This window comes from Rhinolophus ferrumequinum, chromosome 10, assembly GCF_004115265.2.
Source record: "Rhinolophus ferrumequinum isolate MPI-CBG mRhiFer1 chromosome 10, mRhiFer1_v1.p, whole genome shotgun sequence".
NCBI classification, from domain to species: Eukaryota; Metazoa; Chordata; class Mammalia; order Chiroptera; family Rhinolophidae; genus Rhinolophus; species Rhinolophus ferrumequinum.
Window position 1 is genome coordinate 45968229 of NC_046293.1, and position 17835 is coordinate 45986063.

Consider the following 17835-nt stretch of genomic DNA (forward strand, 5'->3'; position numbering starts at 1 on the left):
ACCACAAACACATAAAAAATGAATAGAAGAAAAGAAAAATGATTTAAATTAAAAATATTTTAATTACATAGGTGAAAACTCAAAAGAAAGTTATCAAGTAAAAAAACCTAAGCCAAAGAGTAAGTACATTTACATTTCAGCTGCTTCCAGATGAGTCAGGACCTACCGTAGGTCTTGGACCCTAGAGTTGTAATATTCCCAAAGGCATAGGAAATGATTCATCTAACTCGTGGAGGCAGAAACTGAAACAGTCCTTTACATGAAGTCTAGAGCCTTATAGAGCTATCCTGGCCCTCATAAGAGAGTAGGAAAAATGAAACACAGACATCTGGTAAGCAGCAATACAGCTCACCTTGGTCAAGCAGTTTTTCAAAAAGAGGAAAAATAAGACTCCTAGTTGAAATCAAAATTCCAGTTAAAATGTGAGCCCAGGGTTGTCTTATTCCAAAATCTTACTCTTCGCTTTGGTTTGTGCTTGCTTTCTTTTCTCTGAATTGTCTAGATACACAATGTAGAGTAATAGAGAGTTTTTCTCTTGAACACAGAACTAAAGCTTAGGATTCTCTATGTACAAACTATTCCTACAACATTTTTATGCATATCACCCTACCATCCTTTTTAAACTCTTTTTTTTTTGGAAGGATATGCTGTTTCTCCTTTTTTTTTTTTCCTGAAATTATTTTGTTGCATAAATCTCAAAGTTCTACAAACTAGCGGATATCATACTAAGGAAGGAAACTTCTGCCGCCTACCTCCAAGCTTAAGTGGGAAAACGAATCCCATTCTACCCTAGTTAAGCTCCAGAGCAGAATTTCATTGATTTGCTGCCCCCACATTCACCCCCCCAGGGCATTTGAGCTAACAGACATCATTGCAACCACAAACCCTCCCAGCCAGGAGAAAACTACATTTGGAGAAAGAATGCAGGTAAATATGAATATTGGATTTGTGTATTGAAGTTATCTTAAGAACACTATTGATGTTGTATTTGTGTTTTTAAAAATGGGTAGTTGGAGACCAACTTGCTGCTCATGGAATTCTGGAATACTTTTTGTCTGACCAACCCTGTACCACATAAGCAGAGTCATGTGTGAAACCGTACATTCAAGCATCAAACATATATTAAAAGTAAGGAGATTATTCATTAGTTTTTGTGCACACGTTTTTATGAGCTTCAAAGATGAGAATGTGATAAATGTCATAATACAGTCATCAAATATGTGGTTGTAGCGGTAAAGTTCAGTGGAGGTAGACACTGGACTTGATTCTAGGCAAGAATTTGTAAGTAGATGTAAGTACTGTAGAGATCCTCTTATTTTTTTCTCGGCTAACTGGTACCCTTTCCCCCACAGTTTATCATGAAGTTAATAACCAAAATATTTATCTCAAAATATAAGATAAATGTTCAATAATTCCATCTGACAGACTGATTGAGACGTGATAGCACAATACACAGGAATTAACACTAGCGGAATTTACAAGCTAGGGAAGCTTAAAGCAGGGCCCCTGATAAGAAAGAAGTATGAAATAGAATGGTATTTTTTAAATTGTAGTCATCAGAGTCACATTTTTATGATTTTCCATATCTATTTAACTCTTGAACTATAATTGTTATTACTATTTTTACTATAAATATTATTACTATTAATAGTTTCCTCTAAATCTGCTCACTGTTTTTTTTGAAATTTACTAAATCAGTACATTTTTCTTTTTTCTCTCAAATTTTTTTATCTAAAAAAAATAAAAAAAGAAAAAATATTATTGGGAACTTAATGGTTCAAGTGAGGAGAAAGGTTCTGGAGCTGAGGTTCTGAGCTTCTCCAGTAAAGTTGTTGTCCTTGAAGTGCCCTCCCAGAGGGGGAGAGCAGAGCTGGGGACAGTCCCCTACCACCAATGCCCAGCCTCTGCCTGGAGAAGAGGGCACAGTCACTGTGGTCTGAGTGTCAGAGGGGCTGGATGGGGACAGAGGCCAAAAGGGTCACAGGAAATGGGCTTCTTAGAAAGGATGCCCCTTGTCTCTTAAGGCGCAGCCTCGAAGATGATGAAATCTTTCTGGAGATGGTCATCTAGCTCCAAGATGGCTGCCACATTCCCACAGCAGTAGCAGTAGTTGGTTGACAACAGCATAATGAGCAGTTTCCTTGAAGTGCCACTTATAACCTTCCATCACCAGTTGGCGGGGTGGAAGATTGTGTCAATGTGGTTGCTTGCATGGAACTGAGCCACAATGTGACTGCAAAATAGGTAGCCAGCTCCACAGGGGCTCACACCCCAGCCTCCTGTGTCTTCAGGATTGGACAAGAGTAGGTCACACATGCGCCCATTGTGAGGCACCTCTTGCTTTTGGTCAATCATCTGGATCTGATCCAGGGTCTGGATGGAGCTGGGGAGGTCTGAGTCATGCAAAAGGTCTTGCCATTGATGATGGCCGACAGGCTGAGGTCGTCAAAAATCTCAGGGCAGTAGCGCCACATGATCATCAAACATATTTGTGCAGGCACTCATGATAGGAGCAGTAGACTTGGGTGATCTGGCAGCTATCCTGATTGCCCAGGATCAGGGTGAGAGCGAACCTTAAGTGCTAGCAGCAGAAGGAATATTTCAAAGCCAGAGAAACCATAAAGTCTCCCACACAGAGGTAGTTGATCTGAGGGACGTCACCATCCACTCTGAACAGCTCTTTGAGGTCATAGAATTGTCCATGGATGTTGTCACATACTGTGTGACTGGCGAGTCCACTCTGCACGTTGCTCTTCTCTACCAAGATCTCTCCCGCCTAGAGTACAGAACCTTGACTTCCCTCTCCCTGATGGGCTTGCAATGCACCACAGCAGCTGCTAAATCTGCTGGTCTAGGTTGGTTATCTTCACCATGGTCCATCCCTCACCACTGTGTGGGTCAGAACCAGGGCACTGGCTCCTGTGCACTGCACAGTGGTTCCCCACTGCTGTGACAGACTCCAGCTCTCGGGCTCCCTGCCTTCCTCCTTCCCTCCTCTTTGGTCCCTTGCCATGCTACTCACGCTTCCATCCTGCATCTTTTTGTAGCTTTTCTCCCTTTCTACCTCAAGTCTTTTCCACCCCACTTCTATTGATTTCCGTTCATTTCTTCTTCAGAATTTGTTTAGCTGTTTCTTAGTTTTTCCTTTTTAAAAATTCTGTTATTAGTCCATATCCAATGTCTTACATTCCATCTCTTGTTCATCAAGTTGTTTCCCTAAATGAAAACAGTTAACTCTCTAAAAACTGTTTACAAATGTCTACCTATATCAGAATACTATATTTTTTATAAAGGCAATAGTAATATAAATAATAAAAAGATGACATTTATTGAGAACTTACTATATGCTAAGTGAGTACTTTTCTATTTGCTCTGTATGAATGAATTTATTTAATCCTCCCCCAAAAATATCTTGATCTAGATATTATTTTATTCAGTTTATAAATAAGGAAATTGAAGCCCAGACACATTAAATATATTGTCTGAAACTATTTAGCTGATAAATATTGGCGCCAAGATTCAAACTTTGACATTTTTACTCCAGAATTTATATTCTTATTATACTATAATGCTTCCCAAACATGTGAAAACCTCCCCTATTAAATCTCAGGAACACATGTTATGCATTCTCTCAAAGCAAATACTGTGGAGAATTATATTCCATGAAAAATGGCTTCATGTAAGTAACAAGAAAACAAAAAGTACGTAGATGATCTTAGGTAGGTAATAAAGCAATACATTATAGTAAGAAATATGACTATAATGGATGAAACTTCATTTTATGTTATTGTCTTTTGAATTTAAATGGAGGTTTTGAGCTCTTTTGGAAATAAACAATGGCATGGAAAATTTCCTTTCATTTAAATTAATGAGTTTGGCCATGTTTTTCAATGAATGTTAAAAATAGAGAGTATGACACGTTGTATATACATACATTCTTCTTTTTCCTAATTACTAGTTTGCAAAGGAAGAGTGTTTAATAATAGGTAATTTAAAATGCCAGAGAATTGAAATTGATTCTGGAAGGTAATTTTGTACAATTATGATTAAGTTTTACAACAGGGTGTATGAGTGTGTATATGTGTGTCTATCACGTATAATCCCCTGGACCAGATGGGAGCACCTACCATTTGTCTAGTGTGGTCTACATTCAATGTCAATAAATGCTGACAAAATTTATGGTAGTCAAATACAGACGAAACAATTCAGTAAATTCCAATAGTAGCACATGTTTTATTCACTTTAACTTGCAAATTGGATAGACAGCTTCCTGAGTGTTTTTAAAATGACAAAATCATCTATGCAGACTCTAGAAATGGTGTTAAAAAGCTGAGTTAAGGGAGGGAAAAAGTGAGAACAATTATCTATCTTTAGAGAATAACAAATAATCATGATGTAAATTAGGTTCTTTAGATAGGGAATAAATTATCACTCAACTTTACGTAATAGTTTAAACACAAACTACCCTCATTAATATCAGAAGTAAGAGAAGATGAACAAATCCCTTTGCTTGGTCACCTTGGCCAGATCTGAGTACACACAGTGGTGAAAAAAAATTGATGGTAGTTAGATCCTAAATTTGTTTTTCCACCTTCTTTTCTCATACCGTCTTCATAGGAGAGTGTCAATATGCATTGATTTTTCTTCACTAGTGTGTTTTCTTCTTAACTGCTCTGCCTTGACTGGCCTTAATTCTTTGATATGTTATCATAGTCCAACAAAAGAACAGCCTAAACAAAGTCTAATTATTCTGCAATATGTGGGAAAGTATGTTTGCTTTAAAAAAAAATCCTTCCTAGTCTACCAGAAAATATTTCTTACAAAAGTGAAAGGTGTTTTTATCGGGGTGTGTTTGTGTTTTTATCTTATTTTTCTAGACAATGCGATTTTAGGCAGCTTTCTGGAATTTTGAATTTCCTGAATTATGTATGATTCAGGCAAATAAACAAGGTTTTTCTGGTTCGAATGTGCAGATGCAATTAATTTCAGAGAACTCTGACATTTTCAATGTGCACATCAAGGATTAGGAGATATATAAGGTAGGAAGCAAATGCCAAAGAGAGAACAATTGTGGTTTGCTAAACACTGAATAAAAGATAGGTTTTTATGCTATTCATACATCTGTAACTGCTAGGATTTGAAGCTCATATAAAACCATGAAATGTCCTGAGCTGAATTAATAAGTGTCATATGTGGGTATAAGGAAGTCATTTTTAAAGCATCATCTTGAAAGAAGTTTAGTTTTTAATTATCAGTGACAAGGAAGAATAGTGACAAAAAAAATTACCTCATTCCTTACTAGGTAAACTTTCATTTTAATAAATTTGAAATATAGCATTGAACATCTAAAGCCAGACTATATAGCAGGCATCTATATAGGGTGATTAGATTCAAAGGCTGAGACATCTGTATTTTCAGCACTGGAATGTTACAGTACCCAAATTTAAGCTGATTTTATAATACTGAATATGTATTACATGCCTGGCAGTGAACACTCTTGTAATTTAATAAAGTGTCTTTCCATTATAGAAACCTATTACTAGGGAGTTAAATTTCCCATGGAATTCTGCACAAACACTCTTTTTAAATGTTACTTCTTGCCTTTTTTGAGAGGATTAAATGTATTATAAAATGTAATCTGATTCTGCCAGAGTATATGAGCCTGCTCTCACTTGTTTCAAACTTTGATAAAATTGTTTCTCCTTTTAAGCTTTTTTTTACTGTAATATGATGCTCATAATAAAAAAAAAAAATAACAGCTGAATTTCTATGCAGCAAAAAATTCCGTTATTACTTAACTCTAGTTTCCTGCTTACTGTTCTACTGATAATCCATGTTTTACTTTTTTATAGCTCATTCTTTTTAATGACTGTGTAATCTGCCATCATATCAATATACCACATATTATTTATCTAACTGTTTGTATGTAGGTTTTCCTAATTTTCGTTGCCGCTTCACCGAGATACAGTTGACATATAATATTTTGTAAGGTAAAGGTTTAGATGTTATATATATTATATATATTTTCTCATATACGTTTATATATATTATAAAATGATCACCACCATAGTGTTTGCTAACAACTCCATCATATCTCATGTTTTCATTTCTTTTTTTCTTTCTTTTTTTGTGTGGTGAGAACATTTAAGATATACTCTCTTAAGTATATAGTACCTTATTGTTAATTATAGTCACCATAATATACATTAGGTCCTCAGAACTTATTCATCTTATAACTGGATATTTGTACCCTTTGACCAGCATCTCCCCATTCCCTCTATCCCCAGCTCCTGGTAACCACCATTCTATTCTCTGTTTCTGTGAGTTCACCTTTTTAGATTTCACGTGTAAGTGATATCATAAAGTATTTGTCTTTCTCTGTCTGACTCATTTCATTTGGCATAATGCACTTGAGGTCCATCCATGTTGTTGCATATGGCAGGGTTTTCTTTATTCTTGTGGCTGAATAATATTCCATTGTCTGTTTAAATACAATGGACTACTACTATACATACCACATGGTGTCTCTCTCTCTCTCTCTCTCTCTCTCTCTCTCTCTCTCTCTCTATATATATATATATATATATATATATATATATATATATATATATATATATATATATTTCAAGTCTTTATCATATATATATTTCACATCTTCATCATTCATCCATGGAAGATGAATGGTAGGGAAATGAGAGATTGGAGTAGGAATTACAACTAGACCCTCCATGTCTGAACATTTGAGAGTATACTAGAAATTTATTAAACTATTTCCATTTTACTTATCAGGAAATCTTCGTTTAGATTTAGGATTTATGAGCTCTTTTTCTCATTATATATTTTATAGACTTCCAGTAGCTCCAGTTAAATTTCTTCAGGAATTTAGAATTTTCTTTAGGACTTCTTACATAATTAGTGGGCTGCTTATTAAATGTAATACTAATTTAAGAGACTAGTAGTAGCTCCAGAATTTTATAAGAAATGGGCATAAAAATGTAGGTGTGCGTGCAAATGACATAATTAAATATACGGGAATTCTAGGGGTACTGCCATCTTGGTTGGAGGATTTACAGGATTTTTAAATATGTGTTTGAAACTGTACCTATTATCTAAATCTACCACCAAATAATTAATTAACATTGACTCTTTTGTGTTACTGTTAAAGGGGAGGATGTTAGTAAAAAGATTGGATTGGAGGATGTTAGTAAAAAGTAGCAGGCATAGAATTTTAGGTAAGATGGATTTGTGCCTAAAAAACTAAGAATGCCTGGCACATACTACTTCATTCTTAACAATGCGTTTTATAAATATGAATAACTATCTTCCATAAGGAAACAAACCTGTTAAATCCCTCACTTTCTTCCTTCCACCCCCTTGTATCTCTATTCCCCACTGTCTTTTCTCTCCCCACCGTAGACAAAAACTTTTAAATGTTTAATATACATCCTTTTGTTTGGGGGCTTTTTAATACAATGTATATTATTTTTGTGTGTGCATGTATTTTAATTTAAATAAATAATAGTGCATATGTATTCACTTAACATTTATATATGTGTTTAAATTTATACATATATCATGGCTCTGTCTTTTTATGCAAAACAATATTTTCTGAAATTGTATCAAACTATAATATATATACAGGAAAGCATGCAAAATGTACAGCTTGACAAATGTTTACAAAATAAACAAACACGCATTACCAGCATCCAGATCAAGAAGTATAACATTATCAGCACCCTAACTGCACCATAATGCCCCTTCCCAGTCACTTTCTCCCATAAAAGGAAACATCATCATGAGTTCTAACACCTCAATTCGTTTTGCCTATTTTGAACTTTATGTAGTTCACTACATTGGGAAGTTTACTGGAGCTCTTCCTGGTATCTCTTCAGTCAGCACAATCACACCATCTCCTTTGTTGCTGCTGGAATGGATTGGTCCTGTTATAGAAGGACATGCTTTCCCTGTGACATGTGTTTGCCTAGAATGAGCTCTACAGATATCATTAAAATATATATATATATCGAGATCATTCACCAAGAAACATCATAAAATAAATTCACCAGTCTTCCTTTTTATTAAAAAACATCCTTTTGAAGATTAACATTTATTCAGAGATGAAAATCCCTATAAGAATATTTTCCTAGAAATATGAATCACCTAGTGCTTTGGCTTTTCATGGGAAAAAAAGAAAGAAAATGAATCTTTCAACTTAAATGCATCTAAATGAGAACTTGTTGTATCAGCTATTTGCGTTTCAAAGGGAAAGGGGTTAATTAAATAGCTCCAATTTAATCACTGTAAATTAGGTAATTTCCATGTCTTTGTCCAAATAATTTCCAAATATTCATTATTCCCAAATCATAACGACTGGGGAATTGACCTCCTCATTTTCCCTTATTCCATTCCAGATCACATTAATTCATTTATCTTTTCAGATATAATTACCTACTATGATACACGACCCACTAAACTAGACACTAACTCTCCCCGGAAGGAGTTTAGAATCTCAATGGAAGATATGAATAAATAGACGACAAAGACCAGTACAATCCTTCAACCTCAGGTACCGCCAATCTACCTTGTTAGGGACTGAAGCCTTGAGGGAGAGACATCCAAGTTGACTTTTGCGTAAGATTTTAAAATGTTATATCTTAGCACGTAATGAAGTCAGTGGAGTCTCTCTAAGTCAGGACATGGTTGTCTTTTCCAAGTAAATGAATATTGCAGGTATTTCTGATGCATGTTTAAGGGGGAATGGAAGAGGGAAAGGAGTAGGAGGACGGAGGTAATCTGTACCGAAGCAACGAGGTCCTTTTAAAGAGAACTGTATAAAACAGTGGAGTATATTATCATTAGTCATCATCGTCATCATCGTCCTCATCGTCAAAACTACCGTTTGGTGAGCCTCAACTCTGCCTGGGTGGCCTACGTGCATCGAAGCCTAGTGTTCATAATGACCTACTTAAGGTCTTGCTGTTAGTAACTTGCAGAGCAAGGACTGGATTCATAGTCTGTTTCTTAAAGACATGCGCTTTCTACTTCACTAGGGTTTCTCAACGATCAGCTGTATCATACATTCTAATCCAGTAAACTGGGAAGAAGGGAACCGTTTAATTGGAGAACTTGAGGGCACAGGAATATAAGAGATATGTATGAGGCTCAGTTGAGTCTTTTTCTGTCGAGAAACTAAAAGAGATGTTAATAATATGAGATAACTTTAAAAAGACTGGTAAAGCTATGATGTAGAAACTTCAAGGGACAGGGCCTAGACAGAACACCCAGAAGTTAAACAGAGGGGTGGGAGTGGTGTCTGGTGAATTTGCCTGGGAAGATTATTTAGTGCCTTCATTAAATTAGCTAAGCAGTGTAAAACCTAGTTGTTATATCCTCACTCTCTGTAGTTTGAAAGGGGGCAGGATACATCACCCCAAAATATGCTATTTTGGCGTAAGGATTATTCGAGCTGAAGGCAACTGAGAATCAACAGATGCAGGAAGAGTTCTCGGCTTTCTCCTTATCTGCATAAAATCAGGGCAAACATTTTCCTTTGAGGAAGGGGACCAGGAAAAGGAGAACCACTCTTATCACTGGCGACTGGGGTCACACTGAGATGAATCTGCATTAACAAACATTACTAAAATAATCGTTAGCATCCATTATATTTATTCCCCCATATATTTCCTAGTCATTTTCCCACAATCTATTGCCACTAGAAGCCCAGACTCCCTTTTTCTAGTCACTTCCCCACAATTTATTGCCCTTTGTTAAGATGGTATATGAGCCCCAAAGTCTCACCACTTCTTTAAGGTGCCCTCTGTGAAGCTCCTATGCACATAAAAATATTCACATCAATAAAAAATTGTACCTCTTCTCCTGCTAATCTTTTGTCAGTTTAATTTGCAAGCTGCAGCTATTTAACATAAGAGGGTAGAAAAAAATTCATTTTCCTCCCCATCATTCTGTACCCTAGGCGTTTTTCACTCAGGATGTAACATAATGTGGTGGGGAAAATATCTGGCTAGGAGTTGAGATACTTATTAACCTTGGCCTGGGTGTTGGTTACTTCTGTGACTAAGTTAAAGGACCCTCTTATGAGTCTCTGTGCCTTAATTTCCGTATCAATATAATAAAAAGGTTAGATTAGAAGACTAGGACTCACTTTATGACTAAAGAGCTTTGTCAAGAAGAATTAAGAAGCAACGTGTAACATGATCGATTACTAATGTCTACAAGAGGTACTGGAGCAGAGTAATTCCAGTATATGTGCAGAAATATGTCATTTCTAGAATAACAGAGGGATAAAACTTCTTCCACTTCTAACACTCAGTGAATTAGTTTGTACTCTTTAATGGGTTGTTGACATAAGGTGGGAAAATTCAGAATGTTCCAAATCCCAATAGAGGAAAAAGTGGGCAGATTTCTGAAGCAATAGTACAATGTTTAGGGGAGAAGTGAAATCCCTTTTGAGACTTGGGTGGTAAAAGCAGCAGCAATCCAAGATGTACCAAGAATGCAGTATTGTATTTTATCCTATGTTGTCCAAAAATTGGGTGCTTCAGATGCCTATAATAATATATAATTAATATATACAGATAGACACCCCTCTGCCCTAGTTCTAATGTTCAGGTCAATTGGCTGTCTTGGAAAGATAACTGATATATCTAGGAGGAATCTATTTAATATTATCAAGGATTTGGTTTCAGCAAACTGATAACAAACATTAAGTTTTCTCACTGTGAAACAAATTGCATTTTTAAAAATATGACTATTGTTGTAACATGTTGCATTCAAAGTTTCAGAAACTTGTTCCCACATAATTTAAGTATACTCCCACCTCTTTCTCCCAGATGCAGATGTAATTTATGTAGAAGCAGACATTAAAATAAGTCACTCAGGGCAGACTCGCTTTCATTTACATAGTGTTCTTTTGAGGGAAAGTATTAAATCAGTTTTAACCTGTTTGGGCCTGCATCCAAATAATGTGCAGGCCTGTTTGAAGAGAATCAGTTTTGAAATTTGTAAAAGAGATCATATGAAATGCATTACTCAATTAAGTAAAGGAATTTATACTTTATTATAGAATACTGTACTATCTGCCGGATGAATATAACTAATTGAATTTGACTTGGTATGTGATTTTAACAAACAGTTGAAAAATGAAAATTCTACAATGAATTCTTCAGCAGCACCTGAAATGATAGATACCCACTGGGAAAGATTGCATCCAGCCCTGCTCAGGTTGCAAACAGACTTTCCATTGTCTGGCTGTAGTCTGCATAATGTTTGCATTAAAAAGCAGGTCAGTTTCAGTAAGTACTCACAAGCAACACAGAAAGCCCAAATGTAGTGTTTGTCTGCTATTGTCAAAGAACTAACAAGGGAACATGAATCAAAATGGTTGCAAAGTTTCCCTGGCCACAGAACAGAAATGACAACTTCGCTCTGAAGTGTATTGCCAAAATCTGTTTTAAAGAGAGGCAACTAAAACAACCCTGTACAAAATACCCATTGTTTGTAATACTGCAACTGAGTTGAAATGCTACAGTGACAAATCAGGCTAAAGACACACTACTCTTTAGTCTTGAATATGAGGCAACGAAACCTAGCTGTCTCTACACAGGTCAGTCGCATCTGTCAAATGGGAATAGTATTATGTCATTTTTGTCAGGAGAGCTGTTAGGGGGACCAACGGATTTAAAATCTGCTTTATACCAAATGTTGTGTAAAATCTCAATGTGGATGCTAGACTAGGATAATAAAATAATTAGTTAAAAGCGAAGCATTTCTATTTGAAACGTGACTACTCAGTGTCAACTACTGAAACATTATGATATTTGGCTTTTTCACTTTTCACCCAAATATTCTTATTCTGTGTGCACACAGCTTTGGTACTTTGTATCAGCCAAACAAATGCATCCCTGACTCAGTGCCAACAAGGGTGCTAAGCTTTCTATCTTTTATGAAAACAAAGTCTTTGGAAGACAAGTCATTATTTCTCCAGGAAACTTTGGTAAAATTAATACATTTTCATATTTAAATGATACATGCTTAAATGATATATTTTTTCAAAAATAAATAACAACATATTCTGTTCTTAAAGAAAGGAGCATATCAAAGCATTCCTTCATTGGTTCAAACAGTTGAACAGTAGTCCTTAATAGGAAGAAGGAGAAGAATAAACTCAGCTGGCTCTGGGATCCACAGACATAAGAGAAGAGTGTGGAGAAGCTGATCTATAAAATTTGGTGATAAAGACTTCTGAGTAGCACATGCTTCCACTTTGGGTTGGTGGTGTTTATGAAACACTCAGCATCATCACTCTTCAGAAGAGCGCTGAACAGAAAAGCAAACAGGTTTGTCTGAGCAACAGGAGTTGATACCATTAGGGTCCACAGGAGGAGCGAGGTTTCTTCAGTTTCATTTGTGCAAGAATTAAGAATCCATGGGAAATGAGCATTATGGAATTAACTAGCTCATTCAAACACTGAGGTTATTTTCCTGGAACTATTTTTTTTTTTCCTGGTAGGAAAATCATGGTTATCTTGGGGGTCTACATAAGACAGCTAAATTCAAAGTAACCTGTTGACATATGGGAATGATAGGAACAAATGCCAAAGTGAAATAAGCAGAAGAAACATATGAAATAAATCACTTCAGAGCTGAACACATGTAGGTAGAGCTGGCCAAATTGGATTTTGGGAAAACCAAGAAAAACAATGAGATAAATGCTTGGGGTTGCCGTTGGGGAATACAGTAAATTCTCCTGAGCTCAGAAGGAGCTTCAACATACAGACCTGAGCTCTAGGATCTGTAGGTAGCTACAGCAAAAGTCCATCTAGAAACGCCATCAAGCCTTATCCTTTAATTGTGTATTCATCAAAGACGTTTTACAGGATATCCCTGTTAAGCTGACCTGCCTGTTTACAATATGTGTTCACTTAAGACTGGATTTATAAACATATATTATTTGCCAAGTTTGAAAATCTCGAACATCTTTTATAAATACATTATCCAGGCATTATGAAAAAACCTGGAGTTATAGTCCTGGTGAGGTGATTTCTGGCAGGTCTCTGTGGGATTTCCTGTTCTAATGTCGTCTGAGTAGGTGATGACCACACGTCAGTCAGGAAGAATGGTGACTTGCACCTGTGCGCATTGGAAAAAAGCATCCTATCAAATCGGGCTACGGGGCCTTCCTTTCAGTAGCCTGCCTGAGGTGGCTCTGGCCTGAGAAGGATCTTGTCTTACTTTTGAAGTTTCCTTTTAAAATTGTTTTGAGCCAATCTGTCAACAGGTGTATGCTTTTTTCTGCCAGATAGCAGCAATTAAGATATCAACTGCTATTTCCCTGATTGCAGAGGGGAGCAGGAGACTGAGACGTACTCCGTGCAGTTTAGGTTAGAGGCAGCATCTGGGTTTCTGTAAGGAATGGTTTTATCCAGTTTGGCAGTTGACTTGATTGAGAAAACGGCATCAAGTGACATTTTTCAGGTCACAGAAAGGTAATGTGAAACAGAACCTTAGAAAGCACTGTCATTATGACCCATTGTCCCTAAAGTGACTGGATACAGCAACTCCTCTCTGATTAAGAAGAGGTTTTGAATTTAAAAAACGGAGATGTTTTAAACGAGTTTCTCAGAGACCGATCTTTGGTGTACATATTTAATTTTAGAAAAATATACATTTTTTTGAGTTGACACAATTCTGCTTTTCTTCTCTTAATTTGACGTGTCTCACCCAGTGCCATTCACGAAGTACTATCAGCTGTTACACCTCCCTGACGTATACTGCTTGGTTCCTTAAAAGCAAGAACTGAAACAATAATATTATTATTAATAATAATTGTAGCTATTATTTATGAAGTGCTTACTACTGTGTTTCCCTGAAAATAAGACCTAGCCAGACAATCAGTTCTAATGCGTCTTTTGGGGCAAAAATTAACATAAGACCCGGTCTTATTTTACTATCAGACCCGGTTTTATATGATATGACCGGGTCTTATATTAATATAATAAGAGTGGGTCTTATATTAATTTTTGCTCCAAAAGACGCATAGAGCTGATGGTCCAGCTGGGTTTTATTTTCAGGGAAACACGGTATGGACCTGGCACTGTTTCAAGCACTTTAGTATCTCATTTAGTCTTCACAAAACCCACTGTGAGATTAGGTATTATTATTATTTTCATTGTACAGGTAAGGAAACTGAGGTGTAGAATGTATATTTGATATAAGAGTATTCCTATTCATCTTTCTAACTTCAGCTAACATATTTCCTAGCACAGAGTATATGTGGTAGGATTATGTTGTAACCTGCCTCTGGTATCCTGCTTTCAGCCCTGCCTTGAGTCATAACCTATTGATTTCAAAACTTGTTATGAATTAACTGCTTTAATGTCAATACTATGTTTAACCCCTGGCAAAAGTAACTCCTATTACTCAAATCTAATAAAGATGTACGATATTAGCATATTTCTTAACATTCACTGTTAAAATTAATCAAGTATATCACACTTTAAACAACACTGATTGATTGATTGATTGATCACTTCAGTTATTCTTTCATAAGCTCAACAACTATTTATTGAGTGGTGAAAACCCAAATGTGGGAGTCTAGACCGTACTTTAAATCTGGTTTCTGCCATTTATTTACCTGATCCGAGGCAGGATCCTCTAGCCAAAAGAAGTGGGTTTGGAATCAGGAAGACCTCAGTTCTTAATTAATTGCATGGATAAATTCTCTGGGCCTCAGTGTCTTCATCAGTAAAAATCGCAGGATTATTGTGAGGAGAATCAACATAAGCAGAGTACCTAGCATTGGGCTGAGTACAGAGAATGTACAAGTGAAATTGCACCGATTATTAGCATAACTTGCCAGGGAGAAAATATCTGTTGTGTCTGGGTAGATGCAAGTTGATTCCCAGGGAAAAGCAGGCATAATGTGACGAGGATTCCAAGGTTCACATCACCTCACTGCCCACCCTGCATTTTGTCCTGGGGAGCCACTCCGTCTCCAAGGTCCAGAGCCAGAAGTGAACAAACACTGGGGAAAGTATGAGTTAGAAGGAAACCGCTCAGTACTCCTCCCTTATTTTCTCAGCCCCTTTCAACTTCAAAATGGATAGCATGTATTTCTTCCCACAAAGCAGTTGTGTGGGGCATTTATGGACGGTGTAATCCAACTCTAAGTGTAAAGTAGGCCCTGCAATCCTCAAAGATCATTCATATGGATTTGACTGATTGTGAAGATGGTCGTTGACAAGCACAGATGTAGAATTATTGGTGCTTCTTACTTAAAGAGAGCCAGGTGTCTGAAAAGCTAACCACAAATAGTCATGTGTATAAAGGTAGGAGGAGAAGTTTTAAGGAAAAAAAAAAGAAATGTGATACTGCTCTTTTTTTCCCTTTTTTAATGGTCTCTGCTTTGGGAGACATTTAACTGATCAAAAAGGAGGCTTAATTTCTCTCTCACTTTAGAAATATTGTATTGCTCTGTGTATGTACATGACACAATAATTTCTCCTTATTATTCAAAGCTGTAAGTATTTGGGGAATGGAAGAGGGGACTAGACTAGAAGCATAAATGAAATGCGAAAAAGACATCAACCATATCTCCAGATTCAGCTGTAAGAGGGGGTTTGAGAGAGGAAAGAATCACCATTTAAGACTGTGGGAAAACAATGTCCTCGGGGGAGATCTAAGCTTTAGTTAGAGCCTGAAAGTGAAGGGAAAGTATAGCAAAAATAGTCAAGGATATGAGCAATTTGCTGATAACTGATTGTGACATCTGGGGGGCCCAGTGGAAAGGTTATGAGACTTAGGAAAGGGTAGAAGATAGGGCAGAGATGGGGGTATAAAGAGATATAAACTGTACGAGGAGATATGGAGTGACCGGAAAGTCCCAGACTTTTTTTATAGTGGCCAATATAAACAAGATAAAAGGCATAATGAGATTAGTCCCCCTATTCTGAAGGTTAGATGGGGGTGACATGAATGGTGAGGGAAGGCACAGAAAAAGGAGGGAGATCTCCTAAAGGTGGGAGAGTCTACAAAAAGCCTACAGGATCCAAGGTCTCCTTCAGATTACTGAGGTCCTTTATGTGTTTGTTTACTATACTTCTTTAAAAGTTTTGTTTTATTTGTTTCAATATTTCTGCTTCAAGGCTTACATGTTGTTTAACTGGTGCTCTTTAAATAAGAGTTACTCTCATCAGAGAAGGGACAAAGTTCAGGTCTGTCTTGGTGAATTTCAGGGAGGACCCAGGCAGTGAGTCCCCAGGCACAGGGCAAGTCCACTTGCTCACTCCAACCAGAAATTTCCTTATCCTGGATTCAGCCTGAAACACTTGAATAGTAGCATCAGGATTGGTATAGGATTCTCCTTTGGCTATAATCCATCAGCTCTGGGGGCTTGGATGAGAGGAATTAGAGGAATGGCTTAGAGCTTCCTCTGGCCAATTGGCCTATAATGCACTAGCTGGTTCCCCTGTCTGGAATGCTCTCCCTTCCTTCTCCCTTCTCTTCTCCCAGTTAACTATAGCTCAAGGGACACTTTACTAGGGAAACTCTCCCTTCCTCCCCAGTCTAGACCTCCTTGTTTCATGCTCTCCTACAACCTTGTTCTTTTCCTTCAGAGCATTTATCTCAATTTGTAATTAAATACTCATTATCATGATTATTTGATTTATGACTCTGTTCCCACAAGCCAGGAAATTTCATGAGAGCGGAAATAATGTCTCTTTATGTTTATCATATTATCTCCAACATTTTGTGCAGTGCCTGTCTTGTATACAATTAATACATGAATGAATGCATGGAAGGATGAATGAATGAATTATGTAAAAGAAGAGCTGATGATGCTGAGAACAGTTTCCAATGAAGACAAGCAGTTAATAATTTTTTTTAAAATAGGACGGGGGTGGTCTTGAGAATAGCTTGTGAGAACTAGTACGGTCTATGTTGGTAGCATTCCAAGACAAAGCACTCATAAATTTCTTTCAGTTGCTGTCTATACTTTTTACTTTTGTATCAAATTTCTAATCTGATACTTGGGGGTGGGAAAGTACAAACCAATAAAAATTTAAAAGCTGTTCTAGATAGGTGATAGATAGAAATTGTGTGTGTGTGTGTGTGTGTGTGTATGTGTGTAATTTAAAACTTTCATGTGGAAAAATCACAGGGTTCTAGCTCATCAAAATATTTTGGAAACTGCTGAATTAACTTTATTGATATGATTGATTACAGATGGTGACATAGACAAATACAAGAAATAGTAGTATTTCAAGGTTAAGTACTACTGTGTTTCAATTAAATTGTGGATCAAAAGAGAACATCTTCCTTTGAATTCTCTGACGTATTAGGTTTCATATACCCTAAACAGCTTTCTCCATAAGACAGTCTTGCTGAGAGAATGCTTTGCAAGGGTAAAGGTGAATGGTTTATGATTAGGTAGTAGTGAAAACATTGATTAGTCTATAGTGTTGAAGGACTGTTTTTACTAAACTGATTCCTTGTCTCTGTCAGTGGTATAGTTTGCTTGTCAAACCCACTTTGGTTTTACACACACAATCCCTCCCCATGTCCTTCCATTCTCCTAATCTGATATTCTGTAATGCATCTTTATTAGCTTCTTGAGAATGTTGTACTGCTAACTAAATGGCACTTTTACCCAGTTCTGTCAGTGTCCAATCAACATAGTCGTTAGGCTAATATTTAGGGATGGTAATAGTGTGTTACCAGTGAATAACTTTAATATATTAATTGTTTATTCCTCTGGTTGTGAGGCCCTGAAGAACCTAATGACAGTAGCCTTCATTAATTTTATATTTCTCTTGG

General features: G+C 36.7%; 1 pseudogene; it reads right to left on the reverse strand.

Moving 5' to 3' along the window:
• Window positions 1–1926: 1926 nt before the first annotated feature.
• On the reverse strand, window positions 1927–2873 carry LOC117028793 (serine/threonine-protein phosphatase 4 catalytic subunit-like; annotated as a pseudogene).
• Window positions 2874–17835: the final 14962 nt, after the last annotated feature.